The sequence below is a fragment of the Gavialis gangeticus genome, unplaced genomic scaffold (assembly GCF_001723915.1).
Source record: "Gavialis gangeticus isolate Ggan-Ray unplaced genomic scaffold, GavGan_comp1, whole genome shotgun sequence".
Classification (NCBI taxonomy): domain Eukaryota; kingdom Metazoa; phylum Chordata; order Crocodylia; family Gavialidae; genus Gavialis; species Gavialis gangeticus.
In genome coordinates this window covers 22,789,122-22,804,826 of record NW_017729032.1, presented here as the reverse complement: position 1 = coordinate 22,804,826, position 15,705 = coordinate 22,789,122, and the positions used below count along the sequence as shown (strand labels likewise).

General features: G+C 40.7%; 1 long non-coding RNA gene across 1 annotated transcript in view; it reads right to left on the bottom strand.

Annotated features, from left to right (window-relative positions):
* Positions 1–4,845: 4,845 nt before the first annotated feature.
* Positions 4,846–15,705, bottom strand: part of LOC109303438 — a 19,849-nt gene continuing 8,989 nt past the window's right edge. The window contains exons 2-3 of the long non-coding RNA XR_002099112.1: positions 9,940–10,153; positions 4,846–5,278 (exon numbers count right to left, since the gene is read on the bottom strand). This is a non-coding gene — a long non-coding RNA (uncharacterized LOC109303438). The remainder of the gene's footprint in view (positions 5,279–9,939; positions 10,154–15,705) is intronic.

Sequence of the window (15,705 nt, the reverse complement as noted above, 5' to 3'; positions counted from 1 at the left end):
TGTAGTTTTTTTCTAGCCCACATTTCTCCAATTTGCTTATGAGAAGGTCATGTAGGACCTTGTCAGAAGCCTTGCTGAAGTCCAGATACACTATACCCACAGTGGTCCCATCATCTACCCAAGTAGTTACTTGGTCAAAGAATGAGATCAGGTTTGACACAATTTGTTTTTCATAAATCCATGCTAGTTACTTATGATCAGCCTTTCCTCCTCCAGATGCTTGCAAATGACCTTCCTTAGGATGTGCTCGAGTAACTTCTCAAATATTGGAGCGAAGCCAGTCCTTCTTTTTGCCTTTTTTTAGAGAGGGGCACTACATTTACCCATTTTCCAATCCTCTGATATCTGGGCTATCTCCTGTGACTTTATGAAGTCAAGGGCTCAAGATTTCCTCTGCCAGTTCCTTCAGGACCCTGGGATGAAGTTCATCCAGCCCTTCTGTCTTGAATTCATTCCGACCCAACAAAAGCTCTCTGACCATCTCTTTTGTTATCTCTTCCCTCAGTTTGCCCCCTTTGTTATCCAGATAATCCTTATTAGGTGTCTGGCAGCTTAATTCCTTTATGAAGACTGAGGCAAAGTAGCTGTTGAGTAGATCTGCCTTTGCATCTTTGGTTACCCCTGGCTTTTTAAGAAAGGACCCGCAGCTTCCTTGGTCCTTTTCTGGCCAACACACTTATAGAAACTCTTGTTGTCATTGACCTCTTTTGCCAGTTGTAGCTTGTTCTTTATCTTTGCCTTCCTGATTTTGTCTCTGCAGGTTCTTGCTATTTCTTGGTATACTTCCTTGGTCACCTACCCATTCTTCCATGGCCTGTATGCTTTTGTTTTGCATTTGAGGCATTTTAGAAGCTCCCATGCAGCCGCACTGGTCTCTTGCCATTCTTCTCAAGCTTCCAGTAATCAGTGTAAAGTTGGTCAGGAACCTGACAGTAACCAGGGCTCCCCATCAACCTTTTAGATTGTTAAAGAAACTCTACCATGTCTCATCTTGCATAATGAATTGATTAGCTATTGCTTATAAAGTGCATTACAGATGAATGTTAGGCTGGATGTTGGCTACACCAAAATACTTCTTGAACGTTGTATGTGACCTATGTATGTTGTATGTGAATATAAAGCTATTTACTTCATGGATATATTTGGTTTAGTTAGTAACAGACCTTAAAGAAAGGAATTAGAAAGAATGAGGAATAGTTCAGAAAAAGCCAACCCATAATAAAAGCTTCAGGTTTGCTAAGAAACAGTACTTACGCTACTGGCTGGGAGTACTCTACCTCTAGGCTTTGGTCAGGTAAAAAAAATATTTGGCCATCCAAGGCTTGTGTCAGGTGCCTGAAGACCACATAAATAATTAAACAAGAAGGAAGATGTCCAGATGTGAAGCAGTTGTAGTTGAAGAGATAATCACACTGACACTAGGTACTCACTAGGCACAGACAGACAGATTAAGGCTTTTATATTATTTATTAATTAAGACTTTTATAATATTAGAATATTAGTAGTGTTTCATTTTAATCACAGAAAAATGTGGATTTTGGGCTATACTTTTTAACCCAAAAATTGGAAATTTTTTTAATCGGAGAAAATCAGGCTCCCTCACCTTCAGGAATATGGTTTTCATCCTTTCCCCATTCAAAATAGCGGGAAAGCTCCCATTAATTCTAATGTAGTATCAAGCCCCATATTTTCAGCAACGGTGCAGTCAACCCTGGCAACAGAATCTCCCTTTAGATTTCTGCTTTTTGGAGAAATGTATTGATTCCATACACATGAAATGTTTTGATTCTAAACCAGTCTAAGATAGATGCACTTAGATTTATTTTCAGAGCAGAGGCTACCTACCTTTATAGCTCCAGTCCTGCAAATATTTACACATATGTGTAAGTTTAGGTACATGGCTAGTTGGCAGTCTATTTGTAAAATAAGGCATGCCCATAAGGCCTTTGTACCACAGCAGGCCCCAATTTTGATAGGATGCTTTTGTACTACAGATAGGTAGGACCTTTACTGACATGTGATTTATTTCCTTACCCAGCCTAATTGCATATCTTGTCTCTGTCAAACCGTTTTTCAATTTTAGTGGAAGTCCAATTGATCTCATGCTCATACTTGTATCTTCACTTTTCCTCCTTGATGCATAACTCCCAGTAGGTCCTAGCAGTGAACTTTGCAATCAGTGAGCTGAGTTCTTACTTTATTTTCTTTTTAACTACTGACTTTATATATTAACATAATTAGTTTCTAGGACACGTTTTGGCAAAGTTTTGAGAAGAATGAAGGTCATCTTGCTTTGGACCTTCATTTCTAAGTAGAATATTAAATATAATCCTTATAATTATAGCAGTGTCGTTTGAATTGCCATGGTTCAAGCTGTGTCAATATGTCATCGAAAGCTCTCCTTCCAGAAGCTGAAACTCAGGCATGAATATTTGCTGCTGATTGACTGTAAATGTGATGGCCAGCAGCTGGGAATACATTCCTTCACCCCACCCACCCCTTTTTTTCTGTCTCTTTTTATCAAATGATTTTAAAGAATCTTCTTTTAAAGTTATGGGTTTAGTAAACAGATAAGAGACAAACTTGTGCTAAATTCTACTATGCACCATTTTGGTTTCAATGAGGATATAGGGGTATAAGGAACTCACAGGAAAATTTGCACTAAAAGTTTAAAACACATTTTTACCCTTACTGGGAGAGCTGAGAAACAGGTTTGAGTTTCAGAATAAAACTTGGCATCCGAATATTGTATAATACAACCCAGTCTTACTTGGGGTAGTTAAAAATAAAAAAACAGTGTTTGTAACCTGTGGTATTTAGCTTTGAAAAGTGTCTTTTGCCCATACACAGTAGCTACTTTTCATAAGGACTTTTAACACACATATTTACAGGGTGGACCAGAATAGCTCAGAGGAAGTCAATCCAGTCTGTGGAATAAAGAGTATGCACTTTAAAAACTTTCTATATATACACACCTATATAAAACCTTTGACATGCATATTTACTGTACACAATAAATATTAGTGACTTCATTAGTGCCATGGATGGTTTGTGAAGTCAATAACATCCTCTCTGAACTCTCTCTGGATTAGATGTGTATTCGTTCTGTTTGGGCTGATAGGTCATGAATATGCATTTGGATGACCCATGACTTTAAATTCCTATTTATTTAAATACTTCACCATGTTGTTTTAAGAGCAAGTACTCTCAGGCCATATAGTTTGTACCTCAGCCTCCCAGTGCCCGATCAAAGTGCAGACTGTTAGGCACAAATTAGAAGCTCCTCTCTGTTCCCTACCCAGAGTAACCTTTTGTACGCTCAACCCCCTCTCCTCGGCTCCCCCCACTTATCCCCAGCCACAGTAGACATCGCTCCTTCCCACCCCCCCCCGCCAGAGTCACTCCCCTCTCACCTAAGGTCCACCCCTTCTTCCCCTCCTTTCATGCTCCTGACACTGCCTTGTAATGTTTTATCTAGCTCAGAAGAAAGTGCCAGAGGGCCAGACTGACACAGACGTGCTGAACATGTGGTTTCCACATGTTCTCTTCACCTCCCTTAGCATTTCTTCCCTAGCTGTGTGTCCCCATTCCTGCCCTGGCCATTTAACATTTCCCTTTCTGTTTGCTGTTTCTCTTTTTATAAAATTTTCTTTCTTTCAAATGAAAATTTAATGGCAGTAAACATGCTCCCTTCCCCTCACAACTGGTCCTATAGGACTGCATATTATTTTAAGAAACTCGGAGCACAAAACCCGGTATATTATATACACCAAGACTGTAGGTTTTAAGGGACTGCAATTTAAATTCATAAAACTGAAACACACAAGTTATGCACATCATTATACCTACTGAGGTCTTCAAGAAGGACCTGAGCACTTGTCTAGCATCTCTCCCAACTATATAGTGGGTCCAATAAAAGAAATCACCCCAAAATCTTTGCCTCATTCAGGAAGGCACCTATGGCTGGATTTACAATGATAGTTAAGTGCCCAATTTACCACTGATTTCAAATCTGCCTAAGCCTTATTTGAGGTACTTTTACTTTGTGAATCCCACGCTTCCTCCCTAGTTGTTAGAACCAAATGTCAAATAGAATCTCCTAGGAAGCTTCCTCCGCCTTCTGAAATGTGTGTCCCCCTAACGCGTGCTAAGCACATTGTCCTTGTCTTCAAACAGCGTTTTTCTAACAGATACATGAGCAGGTAAATTCCCCCCCTCTGCCCCATAACCACTCAATACTGTCATTTTGATGCTTCTTATAAATAAAAAAAAAAGCCTCATCCACTGTCTTTTCTGATTAGGTGTCATATAGTAGACTCCTACCATGATATAACTCTGTTCTTTTCCTCCCTTTTCTCTTCACCCAGAGACATTCAGCTGGCCTCTCACCTCTTCCTGAATTTCAAAGCAAGTATATTGGTATTTTGATATGTAATTGCACCTTCCCCTTTTTTTTCCCTTGCCTGTTCTTTAACTAGCTATATCCTTTTATACCAGTATTCCAGTCTTGTGATTTGCCCCACTAACACTCTGTGGTACCGGTTATGTTGTAGTATTAGTTATGCAGCTGCTTAAAACCTTATTAAAGCACTCCTCATTAGTTTAGTGAATCAGTGTCTAAAGAGACTTGTCTCCCTTCATCCTTAGATAGATCCCATCTCTTCCTGCCCTTCTTTCTTTGCAGATCCATGTCCTGAGGCTGAAAAACTCCCACCCTCTGAGCACCAAGTAAAAATAAAATATTAGCATGGAAGCAAGAAAAAAGTGTTAGGAGCTATGTAGCAAATGAACTTGGGGATGAATATAGGGAAAAGTATCACTGATGCCATCTTGCTCAGTTCACAGCAGTGAAAAAAAGTTATAATAATTAGCTGCAAAACAAAGCGGATTATAGTGTTGTTCTGGATGGCACCTGTTAGTCCCCAGCTCCACACCATGGTCAGCAAATCCACCTCTGTAATCCATATTTTTCTGATTTAACATCGGTATGTCTAATGTATTTATTACCTTGTTATCCTGGATTGACACAAAGACTATTATTGATTTGGTAGAAGCAGCTTGTTCACAAACAGAAATGAGACCTTCTTCTGATAATCTAAATGATAAGAAGAAGTTAAAAGATGTAGTCCACAGTTATGCAAAGGGTTCCACACCAGCAAAAACCATAGGCCTTGTGCACTCCCCCATGGAGTCCTCTATTCTTCATTGGGACTCAGCTGTGGTCTGGAAGTACCTGCACAGATTGCATGGTGAGACAGCTGACTGCAGCTGGTTCACACTTAGAAGGAAAGACAGGGAGCTGATGTAGTACATGTGCTGATAGTTAATTATGTTAAAATGACTTAAATCAATGCTCCAGTAAAAACAACAACAACAACAACAACAAAACCAGACAAAAAAATCAAAAGCAAAATAAGAAAGAAATGCCTTAGTTGTGTTATCAACAGCACCTCTGGTCAGTCAAACTGAAATGTTACTTATGAGATTGTACTGGATCTGTACTGCCTGAATTTCATTCAGTTTGGCCAATGGAAACAGGCTCTCCTCGGTTTCAGTTTTGTTTCCAGTCAGTTTCACTTTCTGGTTCTCTGTGATCACCCCCTGTTGTAATGCTCAGGTTCAGCAAGTTCTTTCCTTCCCCCCAGACACTTGTTTTCATTTTAGTTAATGCTTTTAACTCATAAAAGAACATCCATCAATTCCTTTTACAAAGCAGGACTATTGAGCCAAAGGATCTGACATTACTCTATTAGCAAAAATATGCAAAATTAATCAAATGTTGTAAGAGATGCATTATTTATACTGCTAATGGATTTAACTAGGTGGGATCAGGAGTCTTTGGGTGTTTGGATGGGAGTAGTAGGGCACTTGATATAGTCCCTGTATTTCTTGAAACTAGGAACTGGTACCAGTCAGATAATAAACCTGTGACCTGTAGGAAGCCAGATAGAAAGCTTGTGGTCTCTTGGGTAGGGGCAGGGATATTGTAGTGTTGGTGTTTCACTAGCAGCTAGAAAGGGCAGTTTAGTTGGAGGGATGTGTCTTCTGCTTTCTCAGCTTGCAAAATGCCAAAAAAAAATTCTCTGTCCAGTATAATGTGAGCCTATAATAAAAAAAATGTCCTTAGGGAAGGGACACAGATCTAACCTTGAGCATTTGTTTTCTATTTGGACTGCCCCAGCTGGCAATGGCAGAAGAAATAAATAAGTGACAATTGGAGCTGAAGTCTTCCACTAACAGGAACTGACCACCTCAGCGCCCAATGTATTTGAGAATCAAAGCCTTGTTAAATTGAAGTTGGAGGAGAAAGCATAATGAAGGGGGAAGGTGGAGTAAGACCCCCTGATTCTTTTTCACACTAAAGGTTAACTTAATTCTCTTTCTGTAAATAAAATGCAGAAAAGGTGGGCAAGTGGTTTTTCCCTCAGTGTATTCTTTGGAGACACCTGACATAACCAGTCTCCCCGTGCTGAGGAGTTCAAGGGCTCCTGGTAATACTGACCTGCTCCCATTACAGTGGTTGGGATAGGGAGTAGGTGGGGAAACAGTCCTTTTTTCCCTGGAGCAAGGGAGCAGGTGCACAGATAGTCCTATGTAGAGAGTATACATGACCTGAATGTCTTTCTGCACCCAATTTTATGCTTGTGTAGTTTAAGCTTTACTCAATCTTGATTTCTATCAGCGTGAGTAAGAGCAGAATCACGTTCCATGTGTACATACAGTAAGGAGGCTGAAATTCCATCTTGGGTTAATAAACCATTTGATCTTTGCTCTCTTAGGGCTTATAATGTTCCCTTGGTGGAATTTCATCCCTATTATGCTTGGTATGGTGAACAGTAGTTCCTTACACAGTAACACAAAATGCAGGTACTGTGGTTAAGTGGGGGGCCTGATTTTTCAAAGGAGCCCATTGTAATTTTGTTCTCAAGTAAAATGGGAAGCCCTGAACAAAATTTTGTTTTGAATCCTTAACTTGGGGCATGTAATATTAGGAAGTCATTTTCAGAGAGAAACCCTAATTTTCCTTTGCTGTTATTGTTTTGGCCTGAAATCAGAACAGAATCACTGTGTAATAATTTTGTTTTGTAATACAGTCCTTACTTTAAGTTTAGATAATTTACAAGGACTTAGGTGTCAGTGCTACTTTGACCATCACCAGGGCTAAGGATGAAATGCTAGAGCCACTAGTGGCTTGAGGCAAAGAACCAGTCTCTTAAATGTAAGAGCTATCAGATAGATATATTTTGTGGATCAGGCACAGAAGACACGGGCTCTTGGTTTGGTTTTGTCATCCATGCTGTACAAATATAATCCATTGGCCAGTAGGAAGGAGTCTTGAAGTGAGTGTAAAACATTTTAAGGCCTCATTGTAGTTAGCTCGGTGTAAAGCAGCCTTGATGGGAATGAGAATTAGAATTGGGCCCATTGTTTCTTAAAATTACTAGACCTGATTCTTATTTACACAAAGACCCCTTTATACTGCTCTGCTAACTGGAATTTACCCCCTTGCTTAGATTATATGTACACCAGTTTTTTCAGTTCAGAGTCCTTTACCTTTCACACACCCAGGTTCCACCTTAACTTGACTTGAAATTAGTTCTGTCTGGACTGAGGATAGACACTAAACTTCTCAAAAGCTCTTGCACTTGACACAATTGACTGGTGAAGAATCTTAGTGTTGCAGCACAGAGAACCATGCAATAAATCCCCAGATAAACAAAAGTGATGGCAGAAACAGTGAGAACACAAATAAAGGCTTTGTTGTGGGGACTCTTCTACCTAGGCTAGACAAGCTGCATGTGAAAGTCCCAATCGCTTAGGTTAACTATGCAGGATGTACAGCCCTGTACACTTCCAGACCAGTATTGAGGGACCTCAGTGTAAATCAGTTATGGTATTATATGCTGATATGCCATTTGAACTTTTTCAGTTAAAACTGAAAGCTTTTCAAAATCTTGGAGGATGGTCTTATACATATGAATGGGCAATTTTCTGCCAAACTTGCCACAAAATTTATGTTTAGGTATGACTAACTTTGGTGTAGTCCACCTGATTCATGTTTACACAGCTTTAGGAATGTATATCAATATAATTTACTTCCCCTTTAAGGCCTCTTTACAAAACCAGATCAATGAAGAATGACCTTACTATAAGAATTGGGCCCAAAAGCATTTTCTCTGGAAAGTTATTTACTTAATGTAGCCATTGGGGGGGAGAAACAAAAACTAAAACCCTTGGGACTGATTCTTACACTAAGGACTTGTCTGATCTATAAGGCATTGCAGATTTAGCTGTGTCAGTGAAACAACCAGCAAAATCCTCCTAGTTCACATACACACTCAGTATAAAAGAGTTTATATTGGTATACTTGTGTCCCCACTGGGGCTTATACAGGTGTCTTGGAGGAAAAATAACCGCCTTAAATAACATAGCTATAACAGGGTAACTTTCTTAGTGTAGGGCAAGCCTAACACGCTTTACCCATGCTCTAGCAGTATACAAGAATTTTATATAGAGTGTTAAAGAAAGCTAGCAGGACTTCAGTTTTCTGTAACAGTAAAAGAGACTACAGGATGATTGTTTAAAGAGAGAAACTCTGGGGGCCACATTTTTCTTTTGCCTTGAAGCTTATATCCTTATTTGTTTCTGTGCAAAGTGAGTGTAAAAACACCCACAAAATCAGAAGGGTTATTTTTAACCCCAGTTTGTACTTCTTGTGTACAGGTTGGATTTCAACCTGTACACAAGGATTACCCCCTTGTGTACAGGTTGAAAAGCTTTCAGTTTTAACTGAAAAAGTTCAAATGGCAACATCAGGTAGAAGGCAGTGGCAGATCAGGCTCTGTGGTTCTAATTGTGCTCTCACAACTGTGTTGTCAAACCTTGTCATTCTCAAATTTGTGGCTCAGTTTCTGATTTTATTTGCACCATGATAAATCTAGGCAAAAAATCCATTGGAATTAGAATCTGGTTCAGTGGAGTGACACAAAGGTAAGTGAGAGAAAGATCAAGTCTTTAGGAACTGCAGAATTATGTACATCTACCAGCATTTTGATGACACAAGTAAATCATTCAACCTTTGAACTTATGCAATATATGAGATACTTGAACTCCTAGCTGAGCACAGTTATGCTTCCATTTTTCACTGTATTAAATACTGTTCACACAAACTTTGTTTTCAAGTAAAAGTATATCAAAACTTGTTTGGTGTCCCTGTGCCTTTGCATTCCTTTGATCTCATTTAAAACTCTGGAGCAGAGGGTAAAGAGCTCAGTCACTATCTGCTTTCATGGATGATAATTAGTACAGGTCCGGGGGCTGGGTGCAATGATATACTTCTCTGTGCTAAAAAGGGGAAAAGTAGAATGGATCAGAGTGATTGTTTGCTGTGCTGATGACTGTGATGTTACCATGGAAAAGCTGGAGGTTTCAGGGGAGTTTGTGTTTTGTTGGGCAGTGAGCCAAGCTGCTTTGACTTATTACAACTGTGTGAGTGAGCTAGCCATGCAGAACTGTATTCCTCTGTAGCAGTTCAATGGAGAAGAGTTGAAAAGACAGGATTGCTTTAAGGAGAGAGAGAGAGAGATGATGCACTTTGCTAGGTCTGCATTTCAATATATGCGTATAACCAAAATAACTGGTTTTGCCTCTTTGAGAAGTTGTCTGCTTACACTGAAGTGCTGGATTCTGAGAAGTAAAAGTAATAAGATCTCTGGTAATCCCTCCCGGAAGCCAACAGGGCTATTTAATTGGATTTATCTATACAAAAAGGAGCATTTAAAGTTATGTTGAGCCCAGGTCCATTAAAGCCTTTTGATCTATTCCAGAAACAAAAGTAGAAACAGACGAGCCTGCTCTCATTATCTGCCCTGAATGAAGTGCAAAAACTAGATAAACATTACAAAAACAAGACCCTAATCCCGCAAAAAAATTACTAACCTTACATGCTGGTTGTCCCTGTACTCGTTATATGTAAAGTTTAATATTTTTTATGCAGCACTTTTCATCAATGGATCTCAAAGCAGTTTACACAGGAGGTCAGTATTCCCCTTCACTTCAACCAAGGGGAAGATGCTCAAAGTCAGCCAGCAGAATAAAGCCCACCTCTTCTGCAAGACGGTCCAGCATGCTGTGCGCTCAGACACATGGCTTCCTGAATGAATTACATACCAAAGTATTATAAAACAGCTCAGTATTTTTCGATAATGCCTGACTTTTACCCTGGCCTCATGTCTTTAAAGTAAGCTGCCATGCTGTTTATTTGTGCAGGGTTCAGCTCCATGCTAGAGTCATGTTCTGTAAAAACATTTGTCCAGGATTCTTCTGGGTTTCAGCGTCCATTGTCATTTCTGAGACTCTGTTTGCTACAGTTTACCGCTGTTGCTTCTTGTTGTTGTTCTGGAAGGGGGATTGCTTTTTAATTTTTTTTAATTTTATTTTTATTTCTTATTTTCCTCCTCATAGCTTTGTACTGTGTGGAAAAAGATGCACTTGGGCATGCTCCTTTATAATGCATAGCTCTGTGACTGGTGACTTAAACATAATAAAAAGTAGTAGTATAAACTTGCAAAGGTCTGTTTTCTAGAAGAAATTCATGCTTATCTACTCTCTTGAAAACAAACAGTTTCTGGGTTACTTTTGTGTAGGATTTGTGGTAAGGACATTAAAGTGAAACCTTGGACCTCCTTAAAGTCCCTGTGACTTAATTGGTATAGGATACCACTCATATGGGCACATTCTGGAAGGGACTACAGCGCTTGGCACATACCTGATAAAAATGCAGTGCACTGAGTACCATTCCCTTCAGTAGAGCTGTGCTGGTGATGATTGGCCCCATAGCTTTTGCTAAGAAACTTGGGACCAGATTCTCCAAACACCAAAAACTAGTATCCCTACTGATTTCACTGGGATCTGGATAAAAGCTCAAAATTTCCATACTCGGCTTCACTTAGCAAGATACATTTGGATTAGCTAAGAGAATGAGTGTCCAGCCCTTTCAGTGGTTAATTGTTGTGGGATGAATAGTATTTTTATAAAGGAGGGATGAAAAGCAGGGAAGCCTTGAAGTATCTTAACACTATCAAATGGCACATCCTCTGCTGGCATAGATATCTGAGCACCACCGGCTTCAGTGGAAGTCTTAAAGTTACACCAGCTCCAAGGAATCAGAGTTGTGTTTTAAAGCTGTTGATCTGCTTATAAAGGTTTTCTTTTACCCATTGTTTCTTTCTCCTGTGCTGTTTTTGGGAACCTGATCCCTTACAACCAAAATCTAAGTTCTCTCAAGAGAGTTATAATACCTACACATTCAAGGATGCTTCATGCTAATGAGATTTTTAATATCTTCATGCTGCTCAGCCTGCCACGTCTGGGATGAAGTGTAATAAGGACCAAAAATGAGGGGGACAAGCTTATACATTCCTTCAGGAAATTGAAACTGCTCTGGAAGTCTCTAGTGTAGTGATTCTCAACCGAGGTGATGCAAGATCCTTTGAAGGTCGATGCTGGGTACCACACAAACACCTACACGTGTGGAAACACCTACATATGATTCATAAGATAAACCCAGAGGTTGCAAATAGGAGTCCATAGCATCACAAATATTCTGGCCTAATATGGTCTTACTGAGCAACAAAAGAATTGCTCTAGTATTTTTCCATAGTCAAGGAAGTTTTGGAAAAACTTGGAAAGAGGAATGAAGTTAGTTTTGGAAGTGGGGTGCTGCTAAATTCAGAAGACTTATGGAGGGGTGCCTTGAGTCTAAAAAGGTTGATAACCACTGCTCTGGTGTAAACAGCCCTTTCTGCTACCTCAGCTTCTTGATTTGCATGTGGATGGACAGCTTCTCGGCTAATATAAATCAATGGAATTCTGTTGACCCCTGTAGAGGTGCCACACTTCATAGGAGTGGATAACAAGACCTCATCATTATTTTTTCAGCAATAAAAACCATGCAAGACCATGCTTTTATGAGACACAGGGATCTAAAATGAATAATGCCCTTTGCAACCATCTATTAGGGGCACAATTCCACCATTGTCACCTAAAGAATAAATTCCTACTGAGGACAGAGTAAAACTATCCCTAGATGTTAGCATTCATTCCCAAACTGAATATGTGGTATTAATGCATGCTGCTTCTAGATCGCATTCCTTATAACCCCTATCCTTCCTTTTTAGAAGGACTTCCAGTTACATTTTTCAGCCTTTCTTCTTTTACCCTTTATTGGAAAGGGCTCTGCAGGAAGAGCTGGTATAGACTGGGACAGTAAGGCCAGGTACAGACATTACACGTTTACTACTATAAGTGATCGGAAACTGATTCAAACCTGTAACAACAGAAATCTGGCACACATAGACTGGTTTAAAAATGGCAAAACTCCATCTACGATAGGCAGCTTGTGTGCCCACTTCCCTCGCTCCCCCTCAACCAAAGGGTAAATGTGTGTTCTGTTTGCTACTAATTTAAACTAGTTGCTTACAGAAAACCGCATAACGTAGATCAGTTCCACCTCTGGCTTTTTGGACACCTGTACCTAGCTCAAGCTACTGTAGTGTCAGAGAAAGTGGAAAAAGCAGCTGCCGCAGCTCCTGTTTTGTTAACCTGCTCCCTGGGTAAAATGGTTTTATCAGTGATCGAGTCAACCCCAGCTAAGAAAACTAACAGCAGAACGAGCAAGTGGGGGTGTCCGAATTGCGTCTACTTGAGAACAATCAGTTGAGCTCAAACGGGCTCATGTTAACTAGTCTCAACCTAACCTTTTCTTCAGCTAGGTCTGTATTCACTTGCCTTTGCTGCTAAAGCTTCTGCCAGCAGGCAGCAACTATCATCGCCAAGCCACTGGAGTGCCTGTATGCACAGCTTGAGCACTCAGCAGTTGTCCTCCAGAGCATGAAGTGCCCTCTGGGAAGGTACCAGCTACTGGGTGGATCAGAGCAGCTGGACGGCATCAAGAACTTACTCTGCTCAGTGGAGGTGCCTTAACTTTGCTGGCCTAGAGGAAGGTGCTGCTGCTACAGGGAAACTTTGAGTGTGGAGAATAAGCCCTTATGTTGACTCATTGCGATGCCTTTCTATCTTTGTTGGTCAGGTCAGAGTGTGAAATCTGCTTCCCAAGATGTGCCGTGGCCTTTTCAGTTGGGGCAGAAAGTACTGAAATGCATCTTACACTGGGGGAAAAAGTCATGGCTATGCAGAAGTTAACAGAAGCTGACCCATGTGTGAACCATTTTGCTAGGGCAGTATACCCAGTATGACAGACTGGGGTAGGCAGATTAGGGAGCAGAAGCACAGCTCTGTTCTTCTGAGTACACCCTGTCAAGCCTTATGGCTCTGAATAGCTATCTTCTGTTTGGGCAAATCTTGTATCATTTTTGCACCTTCCACTCCCGGATGAAGGAAGATATTGCTGGAGCTTGTGCAGAGTCGTCCTAGCAGCTGCTGGGCTGCAAATACTTTTTCCCCTCATACCTCTTCAGGAACTGCAGCTCAATGTGTGACGTCGTATCATTGGGCAACAGGGCTCCCCACAGGTTTAGAAATTTGGTGGCAGTGGAAGGGTGGCAGCATTAATTACCACAGCAATTTTTCCCGGAGCTGTAGCAATTAAGCTGCCACCATGCCCCCACTGCCAGATTTCTGGCCCAGTGGGAAGCCCTGTGGGCTGATGACATGGCTCTGTGGGCTGGAGCGCCGTTACCATAACCAGGGGCATGCCAAAACGCAGCGCTCGCTGAAGTCAGTGCCAAGACTCTGATTAAGTCCACGGGCATTAGATTGAGCCCCTGATACTTCACAATGCCTTAAAATGGGCTCTAATTCAGGAGGGCACTTAAGCATGTGTTAAATTCCACTGACGTCAATGGGATTTAAAATACCGTTAGCACATGTTTCCTAAACGACAGGAAAGAAGGGTGCTGTTCTGAATCCAGGCCACAATACTGAGCTCAAATGTGTGGTTTGTGGCTTCTGTCTTTGAATCACAGAAGGGATTAAACTGAGCAATGAGCTATGTGGAAATATCACTAAAATAATTCTGTTACACCATGTAGATTATAACTTGAGCGAAGTTTTGCTAGTTCATAACTCCATCTATGTTTCAAGTGCCCTGCAGTAATTCTGACATGTTACAGCTAATAAATCCATTTATTGCAGGGTCTGTTTGCTTCAGCTACAGAGCTGCAAGTTCATTTGCAGGTGCAGAAGGCTTGTGTATAGAAGCAGGATTCAGATTTACAGCTGTTGTGACTTATTCCAGTCTCTGTTACAACAAATCATTTTGTTAGGGAAGGCCTCTGCTGTTGACCAACCAAGACATGGTCAGGAATTTGAAACATAGCTTTGTTAGTTTTCAAAAGGAATCAGTGCCTGAATGTTGGGGCACAGGGCTGTTAAAGATTGAACAAAATCTATCATAAATCAACTGCTAGTTTAAGATGAAAAAAAAAATTGTTTGGCTTTTGACCATTACAGAAGTCCTTTGCTATCTTCCCTCTTTATAGTTGTAAGAGTGAATCAAATATGGGGTTGTAAAATCTACGGCCAGTTATTATTTCCTCCTATAATCCTGTTTAATTTTCAAAAAAATGAGTCAGTTACTTTCTTGAATGCCTTGTAACAGTTTGGTGCATGCAAAGTGCTCTCTCAGCTTCACTCAGCAAGGCAAAAAAGCATATTGCTTCATAGGCAAAGCAAGTCTGCACAATAGAAGACTTCCTTACAGCCAACATCTGCCAAGTGTGCTCTCAGCACTTCAGGAGTCATGTTACTCTTCAGCAAGGTCATGCAGGCCTAAAAAAATCACTGATGTTTATCTTTCCCAGAGGGTATTAAGCACCCAGCAAACACTGAAGCAAGAAAATCCATTAACAATAAAAAATGTTTCAAAATAAGTAATCACTAATAGGTTTTGCACATCAGCTATCAATGGAAAAGCAGGGGAAGCTTTATGGCTTTATATTTTCCCATTAACATTTTGTGATCTAATAAATAATGTGAATTGATTTATTCCTGGCAAAGGAAAGGGAAAAAACCTGGTCATCGTTTCATTGACATTATGTCCCCCTCTTTACATATGAGAATGCTGCATGTGTTTTGAATAATTAATACTGCACCTTGCCTTTTCTGTGCAGGAAAGAAAAATACAATTAAGGTGCAACTTAACCATTTGTAGGAAGAGCTGGATGCCGGGTTAGCCAAGGAAGTCATCATAATATCAGAGGCCATGGCTATGGAGTAAACTTTTACTGTGCCTGACAGCAGCACCCTGCACTGCTCAACGCAGGCTGCCTCCTAAACTGGGAGCAGTGTAGCCAAGTCTCTGAGGCACTGTGGGCAGGCTAATTAGCATGATGCCAGACTACCCGCAGCTGTGCTTGTTAGCCCACCTGAAGAGCTGTGAGAATACAGTTACACTGCTATTGGTGTAGGAGGGAGGGAGCCCATACAGAGCAGCACAGTATGGTTGTGGGTGCCACTGCCATGAGTTTATCCTATAGGCAGGGTCAGAGATGGAACAGGGGCTGGCTTCCCGGATTAAGGACAACAAGAAGTCCTTTTTTAAATACATAGGGAGTAGAAAGAAGGCCCCAGGAAATGTGGGGCCCTTGCAGGACAAGACGGGGAATCTGGTTGTCACGCCAGATGACAAAGCCAACATATTTAATAACTTCTTTGCCTCTGTCTTCCTCAGTAAGGACCAGAACT